This window comes from Danio rerio, chromosome 5, assembly GCF_052040795.2.
Source record: "Danio rerio strain M-AB ecotype USA chromosome 5, GRCz13ab, whole genome shotgun sequence".
Classification (NCBI taxonomy): Eukaryota; Metazoa; Chordata; class Actinopteri; order Cypriniformes; family Danionidae; genus Danio; species Danio rerio.
In genome coordinates, this window is record NC_141025.1 from 23799612 (window position 1) to 23821993 (window position 22382).

Here is a 22382-nt window from a genome sequence, read left to right on the forward strand (position 1 = left end):
TTAAATATTATTTAGGAAATATTTAGGGAATATCCAAAGGCAGTCCACATGTGAGCCAGTTTCTTTATAGCGCTTGATGGTTTTTGTGACTGCACTTGGGGACACTTTCAAAGTTTTCCCAGTTTTTCGAACTGACTGACCTTCATTTCTTTAAGTAATGATGGCCACTCGTTTTTCTTTACTTACCTGCTTTTTTCTTGCCATAAAACAAATTCTAACAGTTTATTCAGTCGAACTATCAGCCGTGTATTCACCTGACTTCTGCACAACACAACTAATGGTCCCATTCCCATTTATAAGGCAAGACATCCCACCTATTAAATCTGACACGCACACCTGTGAAGTAAAAACTATTTCAGGTGACTACCTCTTGAAGTCCATCAAGAGAATGCCAAGAGTGTGCACAGCAGTAATCAAAGCAAAAGGTGGACACTTTGAAGAACCTAGAATATGACAATTTCAGTTTTTTCGCACTTTTTGTAATTTATATAATTCCACATGAGTTAATTCATAGTTTTGATGCCTTCAATGTGAATCCTACAATTTTCATATCATATAAATAAGGAAAACTCTTTGAATTAGAAGCGGTGTCCAAACTTTTGGTCTGTATTTTATATATATATATATATATATATATATATATATATATATATATATATATATATATATATAGACACACACACTCACAATTGAAGCCCCCATGAATTATTAACGCCCCTGTTTATTTTTTCCCCCCAGTTTCTGTTTAACGAAGGAAAGGTCATTCAGCACATTTCTAAACATAATAGTTTTAATAACTCATTTATAATAACTAATATCTAAATAAATAATATTTGACTAGATATTTTTCAAGACACTTCTATACAGCTTAAAGTGAGATTTAAAGGCTTAATTAAAAGGTTAATTAGGTTAACTAGGCAAGTTTGGGTATTTAGGCAAGTTATTGTATATGGATGGTTTGTTCTGTAGACTATTGGGGAAAAGAATAGCTTAACAGGGCTAATAATTTTGTCCCAAAAATGGATTTTACAAATTTAAAAACTACTTTTATTCTAGCCGAAATAAAACAAATAAGACTTTCTCCAGAATACAAAATATTATCTGACATACTGTGAAAATTTCCTCGCTCTGTTAAACATCATTTGGGAAATATTTAAAAAAGAAAAAAAATTCAAAGGGGGCTAATAGTTCTGACTTAACTGTATATGAATTAATATGTTATTTCAGTTTATATTTGATTTTAAACAGATGTATAGCATTTTTATAGCAAGTTACTGTTTTTATCTATGTAAAGTGATTGTTTATTGTTGATGAAATCCATTAATAAATAAAAAAAAGCTCTTTATTTTATTTATTTGTACAATGATATTCAGTATGTGCATATGCTAAATAAAGGAACTGAAACCTTTTGAGAACTAGTGTTTACCAACTGACTATAGAACCGAAACCGATGCACAGATAGGGATGGTGAAAGAATGTCAGCACTTCTGATGTTTCTCTGACATGTATGATAACTGTTGGGTTGTTTATGATTGTATCAGGAAGCAGAGGGCTTGCATCGGGTTATTAATTAACTGCTGAAATGAATCTGCGTCCAATATGTGTCAGTGTGAGAATAGTAAACAAACCATGCACTTAAACAGAGCATTTGACCTGTGATACTTTAGTCACTTGGTGGGATGACCTGTTGCTTTTACAAACAGTATGTGATCCATCAACACTTATGTGAAGTTAGAGAATCTATTGTATGCATGTGTATTGTAAAGGGTGATGAGTTTGCTCCTATAAATAGAGCTAGCCATGCAGTGAATTCCTTATAAACAAATCACTTGACCTTTTATTGGTTTGCCACGGAAATATGTTGGCTGTGTGTGTACACACACAGACACACACACACACACCCTCGACGCATATCTCCTGTGTGATTCTAATGAGGAAGTTCTTGTTATTATTTCCAGGATGTGTGAATGTTGTTTGCTCATAAAAGTCACCTGGACTGACAGGGGAGAATCAATTATTCTGCCAGCCCACTATTAATGTCAGAAAGTCTGCTATAAAGCATTTAATTCTCTCTCTCGGTTCCTCCCTCGCTCGTGCTGCTGCTCCACTGACCCATATTCCTCTGGTAGTCCTTTAAAGCTACAGAGCCGCAGTCAGCTTCCAAACCAAAGCAGCACCGACATCAAAAAAACCCCAGTGACAAAGCAAAACATAAAAGAAATTACAGAGACGAAAGGACAAGAAGGGAAACATACAATAGCACAGGAAGAAAAGAAAGAAAGAGGTTTAGAAAGTCTTTAATCAATCAAAACAGGCATGAAGTTAATCAGAAAAATGTTCAACAATTGAAAGATAAGCTGTCATGTTAATAGTTTATCCTTTAGTAAAAAATAAGGAGAGGGGAAATGTATTTATTAATTTTTTTTTATTATTCAACTAGTGTAAAAAGGATAAGAACATGAACAGTTTGCCCTTCAAATGCAAGTCTTCCAAATAGCAAATTTTGCTTGCCCAATTAAAATTGCCAGTAGTATATTGTTCTCTGTTTACTTTAGAAAAGTATGAAAAAAACAGAAAGAGAAGAAAAAGGAAAGAGAAAAGAAAGCAGACGCTGTTTTTTTTTTCTTGGTCTCATGACTCACTGTGTGATGAATAAGACTCCCTTTTTTAAGAATTATCATCAGACTTTAATTAAAATGCATTGCTTTTTGGTTTCATTATAATTAGCAGCGTTTTGCTGGAACTTTTGTGTGAACATCATGGCAGCTGCAGCTATTAAAGTGTTAGAATAATGCAGAGCAATTAAATCTATTTGGTGAGTGTACGGATAATGCTGTGCTGGTGTGTCTGAGAGGTTGTGCTGCTCTTCTGCCCGGTGGCCATGTTGGACGGAGGTCTGATTGAGGATCTGTGTTTGCCATGGCAACTGATACTGTTCTTCCTGGCATCACACACTATGTGTGCTTTATCTCTTTTAAGACATTTAAAAATATGTGATTGTGTGTGTGTGTGTGTGTGTGTGTGTGTGTGTGTGTGTGTGTGTGTGTGTGTGTGTGTGTGTGTGTGTTTGTGTGTGTGTTTGTGTGCAGGCACGTGCAGAGACCGTCCAAAGGGCATGTGCAGGGGGGGACGGGTGTTGTTGTCGCGCGCGTACTGAAGAGCGGTGTTGTCGCGCGCGTTCTGATTAGCGGTGTTGTCGCTCGCGTACTTTAAAGCGGGGGAGGGGGGTTGAGCACGCTTACTCAAGATCAGTGTTGTCGTGCGCCTACTGAAGGGCGGGACGGAGGGTGTGTCGCGTCGCGGGGGCACTTTTGATCATTTTGGAAGGGCACTTTCTATCCAAGACTAAAAAGGGCATGTGCACTGCACAGGTTGAGCCCTATGTGTGCACGTGCCTGTTTGTGTGTCTGTTTGTGTGTCTGTTTGTGTTTGTGTGTGTGTTTGTGTGTGTGTGTTCTTGTATACCTTCTTTTATTCATTCATTCATTTTCTTTTCAGCTTAATCACTTCACTAATCAGGGGTTGCCACAGTGAAACGAACCGCCAACTTATTCAGCATATGTTTTACGCAGCTGAAGCCCTTCCAGCTGCAACCCAGCACTGAAAAACACCCATACACTCTTGTATTCATACTCACTACCAATTTAGTTAATTCTATTTACCTATAGCGCATGTCTCTGGACTGTAAGTGGGAAACTGGAGCACCCGGAGAAAACTCACACGAACACAGGGAGAACATGCAAACTCCACACAGAAATGCCAACTGATCCAGCTGTTACTTGAACCAGCAAGCTTATTGCTGTGAGGTGACTGTGCTACCCACTGAGCCACTGTGTCGCCTTGTATCCAATGAAAAGTCTACAGGAAATTAAACAAAGTTTCAGTGCAGAAAGAGTTGCATTCTTTTTCATTAACAATATGTTTTTTTATTCCAGATGTCTAAGTTGAGAGTTTATAATAAACATCAGTTAGCTTTGCCATCATTATTTCAACTCCACTGACACTGCTGCAGCAGACCCAGTTTCTTTTGCTGCATCAGTGGAATATGTGAGGAAACCTCCAAAATAGAGCAGGTTTCATGAGCGTCTTCAAAAGGTGTGCAGCCTCAGCTTCTTGTAAATTTGACCATTAGTGTTTCTGTTAAGCCTGCATATGTTTCAGTCACTTCCAAAAAAACACCTTGACAATGTGTTGTACACATCTGCAACATTCTTTTTTTTACACTGCAAATGCTCTGCATTTATCTCTCAAATTATGTACAATATTTCTGTTTCACTACGTGGTCTGTTTAAAGTACTTTTAAAACTGTTTATGTATAATAATGCATCTCTCACATAGATAGATAGATAGATAGATAGATAGATAGATAGATAGATAGATAGATAGATAGATAGATAGATAGATAGATAGATAGATGATGTTGTAAAGCAGTTATACACTCACTGGCCACTTTATTAGGTCCAACTGCTCGTTAACGCTAATTTTTAATCAGCCAATTACATGGCAGCAACTCAATGTTAGTCTGAGTATTTCAGAAACTGCTGATCTACTGGGATTTTCACACACAACCATCTCTAGGGTTTACAGAAAACGGCCCAAAAAAGAGAAAATATCCAGTGAGTGGCAGTTCTGTGGATGCAAATGACTTGCTTATGCCAGAGGTCAGAGGAGAATGGCCAGACTGGTTCCAGCTGATAGAAAACAACAGTAACTCAAATAACCACTCGTTACAATCAAGATATGCAAAAGAGCATCTCTGAATACACAACACATCCAGCCTTGAGGCGGATAGGCTACAACAGCAGAAGACCACACAGGATGGCACTCCTGTTAGCTACAGTAAGAACAGGAAGCTGAGACTACAATTCACAGAGGCTCAGTGTACCTATTTTCTGATGGCAACTTCCAGCAGGATAATGCGCCATGTCATAAAGCTCGAATTATCCCAGATATCTAAGGTGTCTTGAACATGACAATGAGTTCACTGTACTCAAATGGCCTCCACAGTCACCAGTTCTCAATCCAATAGAGCACCTTGGGGATGTGGTGGAACAAAGCATTTGCATCAAGGATGTGCAGGCGACAATCTGCAGCAACTGTGTGATGCTATCATGTCAATTTGGACCAAAATCTCTGTGGAATATTTCCAGTGCCTTGTTGAATCTATGCCACAAAGGATTAACGGAAGGGGGTCCAACCCGGTACTAGAAAGGTGTATCTTATAAAGTGGCCGGTGAGTGTATATGAGTGTATAATGATGTATATTAACACATTTCTAATTACTGAATTATTTTCACTTATTATTAATTTATTAACACCTAATTTGTTGTCGTATATTATTTTTAATATTTTATTACTACTACTACGCTTTTCCTGAAATAGAAAAAAATGCTGCAGGAGATGTAGCATATACATTTTTTTTTAATTTCTATTAGTAGCCTACCACATGAAGGCAATTACAGAGAAGCAACTGTGCATATATGTGAAAGCAAACCTGAGCCACACACACACACACAGTAAAGGCTGACAGCAGCATGACGTTCGCCAAAACAACAGCCAAACTTGCGGATGGTCCGTGAAAATGAACAGTGATTGTTGCCGGGTGTTTGTGTTCGAGGCCGCGCTGACATGTGTGTGTCTTCTCTCTGGCGCGCGCGCGTGTTTGTGTGTGTGTATGTGTGTGAGGCTGCGGGCGGTGAGTGCTGTCGTTGGTGGAGTATTGAGCTCCCGTCTGACCTACTTTCCTACTTCGCATCAGCTCAGCGCTGTTTACCGGCGCTCGTGCGCGGAGGATGAGGACCCGGTAAACGAAGAAAACCGAGGAAAAACGCCGAGTCGCGGATTCTCCGTTGTCGCATCATCCTGGGATACTTTCGTCAGCGTCTTGTTTGCATTTTTATCGGAGTGTCCTACATCAGAGCGGCTCTTTTTTGGGTTGTTTATGGTGAAGGCGAGTTCACTCGTGGCGAGGCGCGGACGAGGGCAAAAGTAAACTGTGAACCTTTAATTCCTGACGCACGGTAAGATTTTCTGTACTTTGTGATAAGGCAAATGAGAAACTAGAGCTGTCAAAGTCCTCAGAACTGTTTTGAACGCATTTAAAGATCACCTGTTTGCTTCCACTTGGGTCTCCGCCTTTGTGGAGCTCATGTGGGAAAAGTAAGTGGAAACCCAAGTCACGGCGAGTTGTGAGTGTTGAAATATGGATGTGTGGGGAAGCGCTGCACGCGGGAATCGCCGGGTTTTCTGTTACCGCGCGCGTTTCCTCACCTTAATCTTTTTATCCCGGGCGCGATGGACTAGAGCGCACGACCAAACACACTCAGTCCGGTAAGTGTATGGTCACTTGGTCAGTGGACTTATGTGTATTAAAACTTTCTGATATTTCGGTTGTTGAGTTGGCTGTCTTAATTCAGGACTGATCTGAAATCTTGGAAAGCAATCAAAATAGGTCACTGTTACAATGCGCTGATTCTCCAGTAGAGTAAAACCTTGATCAGTAGGCTATGTCGTTTAAAGATGATCTTTTGTAGCCAATTTGTGTGAGAAATTCATAAGAGCGAACGTCTGTCTTAATTAGCCACACAAATATGCCATGATTGTGTGTTGTGACGGGCAGTTTTCATTCACCTGCCACTCAGTGTTTGCTTTATCAGTTCCTTCATGGACAGTTTGCACAGTGGGCTCATTACCTCAAGGTGTAATTTTTGCAACACTTCGTTTTTAAAGGATTTAAGGAAATAACTGAGTGGTAGTCTTGGCCTTGGTCTTCTGCTGTTTGGACTGGAAGAGTGTGTTTGGTTAGTTGTTGTGGTTCAGGAAATAGCTTTGACTTTTTTTAAAGTACCAATTTAAGGGTAGCTCACTCATAAGGCGCCCATTAGATAAAAAAAAAAGATATTTAAGCTACTTTTAAATTAACTGAGTGAATTAATTACAAGTTATTTTGTGTGAACGTTGAAATGGGTTACCATGGAAGTGCCTGCTTTCCATTTGCGAATATTTACAGACAGAACATGAACACAATTTGCATGTATAAGAATGCATATATATATATATATATATATATATATATATATATATATATATATATATATATATATATATATATATATACAGTAGCCTAATTATAAGGACTAAAGCTTGTTAAAATAGTCTTTTATTTATCAAATTTCTTCATTTAGCAATATTCAAAAGAACGTCCAAATAAGGAAGGTTGAAAAGGGTAGAACCAATACTTTCAGGACACTGTGTAGAAGTTCTGCAAGAAAGCAAAATGATATGGGAGAGCGGGGCACAAAGTAACACTTTTTGGTTTTGGCCAAATAAGGAACTAAGTAATGGGGTTAGACAAACTCTTTTTTTTTCTTTCTTTTTTTTTTATTTACCAATAACACACAAACCTCTCCTACAAATATGCACTGAAAGTATGATCACTCACAACAATATAAGATTTCACCTGCATACTCTCACAGATTTGTTTTAAAATAAAAAAATATATAGAGTATAATACAAAATACTTTTAATCACAAAAAATGGTTTCTCCGGTCTTTCTCATCCAAATTTCGCTGTACTTTTTCAATAATTGGCAGGAATACGTCTGTCGACACTTTGAAAACCTTGGAAGCATGCCATGGTTAACCCTGAGGAAATACCTTAAAACTCTGTTACATTTTACTCCGCGCTCCCCTATTTTATTTTATTAAGCATTTATTAGAATTAACAATAATAGTTGAAGTGTCTTTGGTATTGTTGTAGATTAGTTAAAGGTACACCTTCCAGTAACACACACACACACACACACACACACACACACACACACACACACACACACACACACACACACACACACACACACACATTAAACTATGTCCTCATCTAAAAGAGCTATGAAATTAGATCTGGGCAATTTAGCCTAAAATCAATATCTTGATTAATTGATCATTTTAACTTGATTATTATTAATGTATGATTATTTTATTTATTTAAAACAAATTTGCCCTCATAATTCACTGACATGTTTTGTAAAGTAAACATGCTCACATATTACAAGTGAGAAATTTCTGAATGAAGAAAGCATTACTAGATTTTAAAATAATTGAAGGAAACCCACACTATCTATTATCTATGATTATTAATTGAACATCAATGCTGAACAACTGAAATTTAAACATTGCCTAAAAAGCAGCTCTCGCCAACCCTCGTCACCATTACCTAACCGACCAATCACAAAGTTTGCACTGTGTCGTGACGTGTAGTTAAATTTTTTTAAGAAGTGTGCTTTAAACAAAGGTTATGTGGACTTGGCAGAAGCATAATATTAGAATAATAAGTATAAATGATAATATAAAAAGTATAAATTAGCCTTAAAGCGGGGTCACGTGAAACCACACTTTAGGGTAAGTAATTGAAAAATAATTGACCTGGAAAAATTAGATCGATTATAGGTACTGAATGTCGATTTCACTTACTTTTTGACTACTCGCTCAGCCCATATGAAATATATGAATTATTTTCAGGGATCTAGATTTTTAGAAAGATTTTTTTATCAAAATATTTTTTTATTGGAAAACACTTTTTTCTATCCAGTCTTTGCAGTTGTTACTAAATAATGTGCTATTGTATAAAACATTGTTTTAACATTAAAAATAGCAGTAAATTTGAACGAAGAATAGACTTTTTTCACTCTTACTTGTACAGTACAAGAAAAGTTCATTCACAAAAAACTTGCTACTGTTGGCATTTCTGTGAAGACTTTTTGGAAGTGGTATTGTCATTGTTTATGTACGTGTGTGTGTACGTGTGTGTGTGCGTACGTGCGTGCGTGTGTCTGTGCGTGTGTGTGTGTGTGTGTTTGTACGTGTGTGTGTGTGTGTGTGTGTGTGTGTGTGTGTGTGTGTGTTTGTACGTGTGTGTGTGTGTGTGTGTGTGTGTGTGTGTGTGTGTGTGTGTGTGTGTGTGTGTGTGTGTGTGTGTGTGTGTGTGTGTGTGTGACTCATGGAGACTTGTGTCATTGTGCGGACCTACATTGAGATCCCCATGGGTAAGCAATCATACAGAAGGAACAAGGAAGTCTTTTGAAAATGTAAAACTGTGAGGGTTGAGATTTGGGTTTGTGTTGAGGTAGGGGGACATTATATATAGCCTGTATGGTATAAAAAATAATTAAGTCTATGCAAGTCCCCACAATGATAGTAAACCATACATGTGTGTGCTTTGTCCATACAATGAAAATCAGCAGTAATCCACAGAGCTTGGTAAGCGTTCATTCATACAAATTCACTGTATAAACAACATTTTGAAACAGTTCTTTCTGCATCACAGACACTTATATTCATTCATTAATTTATTCATTTTCCTTTGGCTTGTCCCTTTATTTATCAGGGGTTGCCACAGCAGAATAAACCACCAACTTATCCAGCATATGTTTCACGCAGTGGTTCCAGCTGCAACCTAGTACTGGGAAACACCCATAAAATCTTACATTCACACACTTACACTTCGGGGAATTTAGCTTATGCAATTCATCTATAGATCATGTCTTTGGATTTGGGGGGAAACGAGAGCACCCAGAGGAAATCCACATGAACACGGGGAGAACATGCAAACTCCACACAGAAACGCCAACTGACGCCAGGACTCGAACCAGCGACCTTCTTTCTGTGAGCAGGGCCAGCCCTGTAAATTTGGGGACCCTATTAAGCAGAACAATTTTGCCACCCTACCTTGCTCTAAATTCAGCATTGCCATTGCCGGCCCACAATAATTTATTGCTTATTTCATAGAATCAATGAAACAGAAAAGTAAAGTCTGATTTCTTCTACTTAATATCTGTCTGAATGATTTAGACATTTTAAAACGGCACTATTTTTGTCAACTACCATCTTCAAAAATGGAGAATTAAACTTTTTTTAGGCACCAGTGATTACTATGCGTCCTTCTGGAGTGTTTAAAACATATTCTATTAATTTAGTGAACAAATTAAAGATTTTATAGCTAAAGATTCTAGTTTGAGCTTTTATTATTGTTATTTATTGTTTTTAAATTCCAGCGAAAACCCTGTATCGAAACGACAATAATAAGCCTAAAGTGAAAAGGCATTACTAAGTAATAAAATATACATTCTGAACTCCAAAAACTCAAAAAAAAAAAAAAAACATTTTAATACTAATGCAAATATTAGTCCATAAATAATTAAATCAATGAGCAAATTATATAAAATAATAATGGAAAAATCTGAATATAAAAAGCATAAAAAAAAGAGAAGCAACAAATACTGGGTTAATGTTAATACCCAAACACAAACTGTATTATTCCCTTCAGTCACCTTACATTTGAGATGCAGAGTCCAGAGCTTATATTAAATTATGATTATTTCAGTTAGGACATAACTTTTATAAACATGTCTCAGGAAAAATTTTACCGACGTAGTATTAACATGTAAAACATAGACAGTGTTGATCAATCTGTAACTGCCTATTTTTTTTATATAAATGTGCCACTATATTATGTCTTTAACATCATTAGCACTTAAAAGCGGTGCTAAAAAGGATTTTGTGCTCGTCTTTTCTCGTCGTTATTTTTCCCCTCAGGTTAGATTCGTTACTCGTACTATAATGGAAAAGGCAATGACTTGAAGACCATGGCTGTGTCTGTGCACAGATTCGTGTTCTTGCTTTTCGTCTCGCAGGTTATACCTTGGAAGGGCAAACTCGGACCGCGAGAACACAGAACGCATCTGAGAAACGAGATACTGTGAGAAAAATTTCAGCTTTAAAAATTGTATATTTTTTTCTTTTTAATTAAAATTTATAAGTATTTAAGTACTAAAGCACTGTCAATGAAGGTAGCTTGTAAAATGCAATCAAAATGATTTAAGCAAGGCAACGACTCGCAGCACTAGTTTGTTGTGGATGCCCCCTAGTGGTGGTGGGGCCCTAAGCAGCTGCTTAGTTTGCTTATAGCAGGGTGTCCAAATTCGGTCCTGGAGGGCCGGTGTCCTGCAGATTTTAGCACCAACTTCTTTCAACACACCTGCAAGGATATGTCTAGAATGCCTAGTAAGAGCTTGATTAGTTTGCCGAGGTGTGTCTAATTAGTGTTGGTAGTAAACTTTGCAGGACATCGGCCCTCCAGGACTGAGGCTGGACATTCCTGGCTTATAGGGAAGGCCAGCTCTGGCTGTGATTTGACAGTGCTAACAAAAAAAAAGAAAAAGGCACTCGGGTTTAGTATGTTGTGGCTAGTAGTAAATTAAGATAGCATCTTCATTTTTGGACAAACTATCCATGTAATTGAATTGTCAGTTTGGTTATCTGTTCATGAAATATTTCATGTCAAGTACTTTTAAATATTTAGAGGCAAGTGCGAGCATGCGTAGATTTGTGAGTTTTGTTATATCACGCATTGAGGCTCTTGTATGACCAAGTGACGAAAGAGTCCCGTGTGTAATAGTTGTTTTTTGAACGTGTGCTGTATAGATGTGTAGTGGAGTCTATACCTGGGCCCCTCTGGTTAACAGTGCGTGTGCTGCTGTATAGTGGGCCCCTGGTTAAAGGTGGCCTCAAGGCTTCATGGTAATACTGTAAACAGTGCAGTTTGTCAGAATGATGCAATAATTCCCTTAGCTCTCACCTCCTGGAAATCACTCTTTGTTGTTTCCTCTGTTTCTCAGTCCTTACCTGGGTCTCTCTCTCTCACTCATGCTTTGGTCTGGAGTGTATTGTTAGTAATTACAGTGTGCATAGACACTTCAGTCATTTCTGTGTGTACTGCACACATTGCTTTGGGAGACTAAATAAACTGTTAAATAAACACAAGGATACTTGATCCTCAGTGTTTTTTCCTGACCTTTCTTTTGTTTGGGAGTGTGCAGATGCGTGTGTGCGTGTGTGTGATTAGATGAATGAAGTGCACTTGAAATTTTGACCTTGCTGATGAAGGCAGCATCTGCATCAAACTCAGAGACAACACGGATGCATCGGCCAACAGTGAATTCTCAAGATGCTGGGCTGAACTCTCTTAAAAAGAAAGTTTATTTATTAGTATTTTTGGGGCGGTTACACCAGATGAATGTTTTGGTGGTTCCTATACATTTTGGGGGAAGTACCCTCTTTTTAGTGTGTTTGCATCATTGGAACAGGGAAAGTTTTGGGCGACCAAATGTACTTTAGCTTGTACTTCAGAGCAGGGTCATAGCACAATAAATGATTACCATTGTCATAAGCATTTAGGCTTTTAAAAGGTTTTCTAAAGCTTAGAAAAAAGGTTATTCAAAGTGCTTTTAGAAAGTAGTTCATTTAAAGAATAAAGCAGGTCTTCTGGGACTTTTGCAGCAAAAAAGAGAGAACATTTTAGAGCTTTTACTTTTAAAGGAATAGTTCATTTAAACATTTAAATTGAAATGTATTTCTGTCAGACAAACTGCCAGCCTGAGTACTTGAAATATTTATCCTGGCTTTTCCGTGCTGTACAGTATATGCAGAAGGACTTTTAATTTTTAGTAACCCAGTTCAAGAGCTTACAATGAACTGTATGCCATTACAAAATCGCTACGTATAAGGTCTGTTTTAAAAAAAATCTGTGATCTTTACTGTTTGATTGATACACACTCACTGGCCATTTAATTAGCCAGTGAGGCTAATTTAATTAACACCTGACCAACTACTCGTTAACGCAAATTTCTAATCAGCCAATCACATGGCAGCAACTCCTTGCATTTAGGCATGTAGACATGGTCAAGGCGATCTACTCCAGTTTAAACCAAGCATCAAAATGGGGATGAAAGGTGATTTAAGCGACTTTGAATGTGGCGTGGTTGTTGGTGCCAGATTGGCTGGTCTGAGTATTTCTGAAAATGCTGATCTACTTGGATTTTCACACACAACCACATCTAGGGTTTACAGAGAATGGTCCAAAAAAAGAGAAAATATTCAGTGAATGGCGGTTCTGTGGGCACAAATGCCTTGTTGATGCCAGAGGTCAGAGGAGGATAGCCATTTGTTACAACTGAGGTATGCAGAAGAGCATCTCTGAATGCACAACACATCCAACCTTGAGGCGGATGGGCTGCAGTAGCAGACCACACCAGGTGACACTCCTGTCAGCTAAGAGCAGGAAACTGAGGCTACAATTCACACAGGCTCACCAAAATTGGACAATAGAAGATTGAAAAAATATTCTCTGAGTCTCGTTTTCTGCTGCTACATTCAGATAGTAGGGTCATAATTTGGCATCTACAACATGAAAGCATAGATCTATCCTGCCTTGCATCAATGGTTTAGGCTGCAGGTGGTGGTGTGATGGTGTGTGGGATATTTTCCAGACTTTGAGCCCATTAGTACCAATTGCAATTGAGCATTGTGTCAACACCGCAGCCTACCTGAGTATTGTTGCAGACCATGTCCATCCCTTTATGACCACAGTGTACCCATCTTCTGATGATTACTCCCAGCAGGAAAACGCGTCGTGTCATAAAGCACGAATCATCTTAGACTGGTTTCTTGAATATGACAATGAGTTCACTGTACACAAATGGCCTCCACAGTCACCAGAACTCAATCCAATAGAGCAACTTTGGGATGTGGTGGAACAGGAGATTCGCATCATGGATTTGCAGCTGACAAATCTGCAGCAACTGCGTGATGCTATCATGTCATTATGGAGCAAAATCTCTAAGGAATATTTCCAGTACCTTGATGAATCTATTCCACAAAGGATTAAGGCAGTTCTGAGGGCAAAAGGGGGTCCAACCCAGAACTAGTAAGGTGTACCTAATAAAGTGTCTAGTGAGTGTATGATAAACCATTTGTTTTACCCCAGTGTTTTCAACAGTTTCAACACTTGCCTATACTGTTCCGGACCGCATTAGCTTTTAAATGGCTTTTCATGTCATTTTATTCTTGAGCAACTAAATGAATGCTAAAGACTGTTTAACTCAATGTATTGTAATTATATTACAACATTGCAGTAAAAGGAACCGGATGAAACTGAAAACAGTCACATTGACATTTCACCAGAATTTTATCAGTAGGGGAAAAAACCCTAGCTGTGCATATGCCCTATATTATGGTGTGTTGTGGTAATAGTGGCCGTTTTTCATAAAAATACCCCATACACTGACAGGAAGTTAATGTATGGTAACGGACAAAAATATGTTGAATTATAAACTAAAATCACTGATTTCCTGCTGATTATATGTTCTCAACACCTTCTAGGCTGACCTATGACTCAGCGTAAGACACATTTGAAGAGGAAACTCAGGTGAAAGTAGGCAAATGAGGATTAATAAATGCTGGTGACTAATTGAATGTGGAAAATGAGAAGTTAAAATGTCAGGAGTTTTATGAAAGAGATGAAAAGCTTGCAGTTTTTTTGCACTTATTTATTTTTACAGAAGTACATCATCATGCCTCAAATGCAAGGTCAAAGGTCAGCCAAGAAGTTGTGAAGAGTGTGCAGTGACTTGAGTTTATTATTTAAAAATGGGTAATATTTTTTTTACAAAAACACATCGATCGCTTCATAGGACATGCATTATCAGACAACGATTTTCATCTGGAGAGACTTTAAATGAATTATTTTTAAATGTGAATCCTTCCAGAATTGTGCAAATTTTTTTATCAAAAGTAAACCTTAAACTGTTTTAGTTTTTTTATTTTTTATTATTGTTTAGGTTAAACTAGGTTTAGTTTATGTATTATTTATTGATGTTGATGAATTTTTATTGTTAAAATATTTTTATAGTTATAGATAAGTGATATTTAAAATATAATGTAAATTGATCTGTTTTTTTTTTTTTTATTTATTAATTTTTTTTTTTGCCAGGGAAGCTGATATGGTAATAAACTCCAAAATCTATCTATCTAAGACATGTTAAACAGTCAGCATATGGGTTAATTTGACAATGTATTAACGTGCTTTTGGAAGCTTAAAAACATGGACACTACAAGCCAACACCATTATAAAGCATGGAAGATCCAGGATTTAAAACTACTCAGACTGTAGAGAATAGCTAGGTTGGGGTAGGGGTAGACGTTAATAAAGTACAATTCATGGGAAATTTAATAAATAACATAAAGTGCCGTGGGTAATCAGCTACACTAATAGAGAAGACTCCAGATCTGTTTATACATCACTGTGATGGTTGGGATAGGGGTAGATGTTAATAATAAATTTAATAAAGAAATAAATATTTCTCGTTAACTTTCAGCCGCAACCGTATGTAATCTATATCTGATTAACCATGTGGATGGATGGATGTTGAAAGCCCCATATCTATCATCTATTAACCACGGATAATGCCAAATTCAATCGAGTGATAACATTCGAATCGGCTGAACTGGAGCACCTGGCGGAAACCCACACACACTGGGAGAACATGCAATCTTCTCACAGAAATGCCAACTGATGCGGCCGGGACTCGAACCAGCTACTTTCTTGCTGTGAAGTGACGGAGCTAACCACTTAGCCCTCGTGCTGTGCTCATCAAATGATTCTCTTTATAAATATGACGGACAATATTTTTTATAAATAAACTACTGTTATATTTGTCCTGTTTTTTTTATATATATATAATTATATATTATAATGTAACATATTCCTGTTATTAAAGTTGAATTATCAACATCAATACTTTAGTAATCAGAATCACATGATCCATCAGAATCTTTATTATGGTTTCGAGCTCAAGATATATTTTGTATGATCATCCTTTTTAAAAGCAAACTGTTTATTATTTCAATTTCAAAAAGCTTGGAAATATTCAGTTACATCAGCATAGTTACAGTGTAAAACATATGCTGGATAAGTTGGCAGTTCATTCCGCTGTTGCGACTCCTGATGAATAAAGGGACTAAGCTGAAGGAAAATGAATGAATAAATGCCTTCATTGATTGTTTTAATTCACTTTCATATGTCCCTGTACAAAAGGACTAATTTCTTTTTGAACAGAAACGTTTCTACACGACATTTTAAAGCTATGGACCATCAACTCATTTATGAAGCACAACTAGAACAAATTTCTGTCTCTATCGATTGTAAATCCATGAATCCATAAACTGATGTCCTCAATTCAGCATGCAAAATTGGTTCTGCTCATGTTTCTATAGTTCAAGTCCGTATACGCACTGCCACATTAATGCTCCTGTAACACTGCACCAACATTGTTCGAAAGCTGTATGTGTTTTCCTGTCACTGCTGTAACATTCTTGAGGGATTCCACCCCTTCCGGAATGATCCTGGGCCCCTATCAGTTCCTCCACTGACTGTGACCCTTGACCTCTTTCTGAACCCAACAGCTGCTTTACACACTCTCATGTCCGCTCTGTGTGCTTGTGTGTGTGTGTGTGTTTATACGAGTCTGTTCAGGTGTTTAGTCGATAGGCGAGGAGATTCGGAATGAGATATTAGAGAGGGAAAGAGGCAGAAGTTCACTCTTGTGACTCTGATAAAAGAATAATCTTCTGACCTTTGTACTGTGTTTGTTATATGTGTTGTGTGGACTGCTTAAGGAACACATGCAGGTCTCTATTATGATGCATTTATAGAAGATAAACTATAAATCATTAAATCACACATTTTGAGTTTTATTTGTCTTGATATACTGCAAAAATAGTTCTATTTCAAATGAACATTTTTCAGCTTGCATTAGTATCTTAAAAAGAGGCTGATCTGGCTGTTTAAAACTAATTTATTGTGTCATCTGAGGTCTGCACAAATTTTTTTCTGTGATCAAAATCAAAAAGAAATTAGGTTTTGAGTGCAGATCAGGTGATCTGATGATTTTCTGCATTAAGGCTTGGAAGTTAACAACCACTGCTGTGATTGGATAACATTTCTGCATAGTTAAATAACTCTTGACGCCCGCCAGTTTACTTGCTTTTAATAATAATTGCTAACATTTATATAGTGCTTTTCTGGACACTCAAATTGCTTTTATATACTTTTGGGGAGTTTATATACATCACCAGTGTGCAGCATCCACCTGGATGACGCGACAGCAGCCATATTGTGCTAGACCACATACCACACTCCAGCTGATTGGTGGAGAGGAGACAAATATGATATGGGGATGGTTTGGAGGCCATGATGGACAGAGGCCAGTGGGCAAATTTGGCCAGGATGCCTGGGTTAAACCTCTATTATTATACCAGTGTTAAAATTGACGTCATTCTCAGGTTAGGACTCTATTCAGGTTACTATAATACTTTATTTCAGTAATCAGCTGCTATGTCAAGGTTTTTTATTATATTAATTAGGACTGCACAATATTGAAAAAATGGGCATTGCGTTATGTAGTTTTTCAACAATAAATGTATTGCGAGATATATATATTTATTATATATATATTAGGGCTGTAACGATACACGATATAAAATCGAAATCGCGACACTCAGATCTACGATCCTGTGTCGCGGTGTGATAAGGGAGAATCGCGACACACCCCGTGATACCTTTCCAATAACGTCACGCGTGCCTGCAAAAGTTGAGCTAATTAACACTTTTTTTCGTTGAATATTACAAGCACTGCTCCGTTTAAGCCCTCCAATATTTAGCCGGGAGAGCTCGCACAGAGCTCTTAGTAAGGGACCGTCTGATTGTGTCAGGAATATTAAAAACAAAACCAACTTAACCCCGCTTGACAACAGACAACGCCAGAAACATTGCCAATGCTGTCAAAGCGGCCGGATTTTCAGCGCATATACGATGATTTGCTCACACTGTTAATGTGGCTGCGCAGAGAGGGATGGGCGTTCACCAGATGTCAGGTAACAGCGCAAACTTTTCTGTAACCGTGCTGTGCGATTTCTGTTTGAACCTTAGAGAGTGCTGACTGACCAGCCGAATTGCCGTGAGATTGTGTTTCACGACGAAGCTTTCAGTTAAGATGAACACAGTTTCTATAGTTATACTTTATTTAGAGATAAAGGTAGGCTATATGGCTCTGCATAATCACTCAATCTTGCTGGAGTTTATAGCCGTTTCGCTTTACTTCAGGACGCATTAACGCCGCTCTGAAGGTCTAATCGCTGTTTAAGGTTATCCAGAGCTGTATGAATATACAAATCTTGAATATCACAATAGTATTAAATATTACTATTGTAACAACACAGACAGCAACACTTTTGCACAATCGAAATCCAGCTGATTCAGTCGTTTCATGAGAGGACCGCGCCTCTTCTTTTTTCCTTGTCAACAAAGGCAGTGAGGTGCGCCTCGTTTTCACCCCTTGTTTAACTGCAAGGCATACTTATTTTGCGGGACCATAACGTGTAACCCGTGCCTACTGACACATTTGCCAAAGAAGCAAAATGGAAGAAGAATATTGCTGTTTGAAACAGACCTGTTGATGCTTAACCAGCGCTTATGTTGACCTGGATCTGCGTAATAAACGCAACAAATAGGCTTTACTTTTTATTTTACAGCTTATAAAGCATGTACGCAGATTAATGCAATATCATATTTAAACAACAAAACTGTTTACAAAAAGTCTACATATGAGCGCATTGTTGCTGTCTTTTCATCACGCAGCGCTCGCACTTGAACCGCGAGGGAGAGAGAGGAAACCATAGACTATATCAGGACATAATCTTTAAAATAATGATTTCTATTAAAATGTAAAAGGTTTTGTGATTATAATAATAACAGTGGGGCATTAAATAAATGCATATTTTCCGTGAAGCGAGCAATTTGAGGAAGTCTGCGATTTTTATTTGACGGAAGAAAAAAACATATGATTGGAAAAAAAGCCTATGCCGGTTATTAAAAAGAATCAGTCAGTATTTTCGTTTTGTAATATAAATTAATTATTTAAGTGAAAATAATTTAGGGCAGTCCTATTTATTTTATTCATTTTATTTAGATTATTCTGCTCTTCTGTGCTAAACACTGCAGGTGCGTGGAAATGCTCTGTTGTTCTGTTCCGCTATTAATATTCTAACATATAAAAATAAATCAGTATTTTAAAATGCAATATTTAATGTGTCAGACACAAAATAGACACGTCAATTTGTTTAATATAAAATTAATAGTAATCTGACCAGTTAACCGGTAATAACCGATTAATGAGCGGCGGTTGTCGGTTAGCAAAATTAACGAAATGAACATCCCTAGTAGCTTTTTAATTTACTTTTTCTATGTAAGAGAACTTGATTGAAAAATAATTTTCAACATGCTTGAACCATCTACACAATGGAGTTTAGTTCTGTTTGGTTTTTCAACAGTATTTTGTTACAAAAAACAGAAGTGATAGCTTTGGCTATTTATTTATTTTATATATGCCTATTTATGTTGTTAATAATTTGCATAGTTAATATTGTTCTTTGATGTTTAGTTTATAAAGATTTTTCAAATGTTATTTAATAAAAAATAGTTTTAAAAATCTTTTTTTTCCCACCCCACACGAAAAAAATAAAATAAAAAATCGTGATACGAACCGAATCGTGGGTCAAAAATCGTGATACGAACCGAATCGTGGGTTTGGTGTATCGTTACAGCCCTAATATATATATATATATATATATATATATATATATATATATATATATATATATATATATATATATATATATATATATATATATATACGTGACAAAAGTATTGTCGCCTATTCAAGTTTTAGAAACAACAAATAATGACTTGACTGATCATTTGGCATCAGAAGTAAAAGGCAAAGGCTCTTTTATAGTGCTTATTTTACTAAAATAAAATATGATCATGCCTTGATTTTTAATTATTTAATTAGGATAGTAAGGTCTGACTTTGCTTACAAAGAAGTCTTGTCACTTTGAGGATGTCTATCATTGTGTGTTTTTATGTGTGTGTAGACTACCCTCTGAGAGAATGTTTTGCAATGACCATGTTTATCCACAACCAGGCTATATGGACAATATTTATTGATCTTCAACTGCCTGTTTTGGCTTCTCTGTAGCTTGATCCAACTACATATGTCATGTTGGAATCAGTGGGTGGAGCTGCAGAATCAGCTATTGATATTCTTCTATAAAAATGGTGTTTATTATACCTTTTTGTTCTACGTATACCTACCTATTATCCTACCTCTGTTGTCATAGATGGATACACTCTAGGATCTTGCATTTTCTGGACCTGGTGTCAACAAAAGCTTTTATTTCAGTAACAAGGATGTTTTCATAACTGAAGCTTACAGGAACTTTATTTTAGTACAATGACCTTTTATATATCAAAAGCTCATGTTGATTTCTCAATTCATTACCCTTTAACTACCCCTAACTTAACAATATGTGACAATAAAATCATGTTGCCATGAATTATTGGCCATATACTTTTTACATGTTATGTTAATTTGGAAAACTTTTTCTTTCTTTTTTTCTTTGTTTCATTTTCTTTTCACATCACATAGATCATATCAAGCTTTTTGCTTGCAGTCTTCTTTATTCCATATCTGAACATATTTATTAGTGGCAAACCGGTGCCATAACCTCTGGACAGTTGTGAATTATAAAAGTAATTAATCATAAACCATTTCAGGCTTTATGGTTTGTATAAACTTTCACAAGATAAACATGCTTATATGGTCATGTTTGTAAGTCATATTTTAATAAGGCATTTACATATTGCAAGACTGCATGCCTGTATTTGATCAAAAAGTTGAACAAATGATTTACTTTAAAACAGTATTTGTAGTAATATAAACATATACTAACGCATGGAAAAAGGTTTCCTTTAGAGTTCTTCAGACAACAGATCAAATCTTGATCTAAACTAAACTTTTAGAACTAAGATATAAAAATGATTGTAGATAAGGAACAGTATTTACCTTTCCATTAAGGGGCAACATTTTTATTTTTATAAGAGCCTTAATTTAACCTACTACTTTAGTCAGCCAAAATACTGTTTTGAAATATAATTAAAAAATAAAAAATATTTTTTTTTTTTGGAAACTAAAAAATGGCAGAAGAATTTTGTTTGTAATATGCTTTCTAAATTGTCAGTCTGTTTAGCCTTGTGGTTAAATGCACATACATATGCTGCAACTACAAATTAAGTGTGATCTTCGAATCAAAAAAATGCTAAAAAATACTATAGACTATAGGGCTGGGCGATTAATTGAAAAGTAATCGATTGACATTCAGAACCTGTAATCGATCAAATTTTTCCAGGTCAGTTTTTTCAATTCCTTTGCCTACTGTGTGTGGAGTCACGTGACCCCGAGTATATTATTAGTATTAGTATATTATAAGTATAATATGATTTATACTTATTTTATTATTCTGATATTATGCTTCTGCCAAGCGCACGCGTACGGTCTGACACAGCCTTCGCATACCTTCACATCTCCCAAAATTTTTTTTTTTAAAAACTATGTCACAATTACACATAGCACAAGCTTTTTGATTGTTCGCTTTGGTAGTGGGGACGAGGGTGTGCGGCGCCGAGAGCGCGTTTTTGGCAATGTGTGATTTAATTTCAGTTGCTCAGCATTAATGTTTAATAAATAATCAAAGATAGTAGATAGTGTGTGTTTACCTGTAATATGTAAGCATATTTACTTTACTAAACTTGCTAGTGAACTATGAAGGCAAAATAAAAATAAAGTAATTATTAATTAATCGTTCATTAATCATAATTGAGTTAAAATTTTCAATTAATAAAGATTTTGACTTTAGGCCAAATCGTCCAGCCCTAATAGATTATCAATAAAATGATATTAACATGCAGCAAGATCTTTAAACTTTTTACAAAAGTATAATCTTCATTAACTATAAAATTAAAAAAGATCTTTTACTTGATCAAAGAGGCCTATGACTTTGTAAAAGTTAAGTTGTTATTATTATTATTGTTATTTTTATTACTAAAGCAGTCTGTATACTAAAAAAACTGACAAATGAACTTTAACGTGAACACTGAAAACTTGCTTCTGATTGGCCAGACTTTTAAAACGATGGTTAGTTGACTTTGCTTAAAATAAGTGAGTAAACCTGTTGCTTTTAAAACAGTTAATTGACTTTATTTAAAGATTTTAAGGCAAAGGGTTTACTCACTTATTTTAAGTGAATTAACTTTGTGCATAATTATGAATTTTAAGTCAAAATCAAATTTTAATGGATTTACTCGGTTATTTAAGTAATGTCTGTTTGTCGCTTTTAAGGCACAGGATTTGCTCACTTTTTAAAAGTAAAGTAAATAATCACTTTTTACACTACACTACGTTTGTAAGCGCAACAGAAACGTGTGTGTGAGTGATTTATAATCCTCGAATTCTTTAACATCTGTAAGAGGGATGCAGAACTATCTATTTATTATTAGTAGTTATTCTGTCTATGTCCTGTACTTTTTAGTTGTTGTGTCTTAAGAAGTTATTGTGAACTCACGCTGTGATTTTTGAAAACTTTAACGAGTGT

General features: G+C 36.3%; 1 protein-coding gene and 1 long non-coding RNA gene across 3 annotated transcripts in view; one reads left to right on the forward strand and one right to left on the reverse strand.

Annotated features, from left to right (window-relative positions):
- npas2 (neuronal PAS domain protein 2) overlaps positions 1-22382 on the forward strand; it is a 127280-nt gene that overhangs the window by 51760 nt on the left and 53138 nt on the right. Inside the window, exon 1 of one of the 2 annotated variants that reach the window (XM_087251381.1) lies at positions 5698-6020. The exons of the other annotated variant lie outside the window; for it this stretch is intronic. The gene's annotated coding sequence lies outside the window, so the exon portion shown is untranslated. Of the gene's footprint in view, positions 1-5697; positions 6021-22382 lie in introns of those variants that run through there. 2 annotated transcript variants of the gene reach the window in all.
- Positions 977-10253, reverse strand: LOC147843949 (uncharacterized). Its single transcript, XR_015491162.1, has 3 exons — positions 8909-10253; positions 7853-8830; positions 977-2954 (listed from the first exon to the last, which is right to left on the reverse strand). It is a non-coding gene; the product is annotated as an uncharacterized LOC147843949 (long non-coding RNA).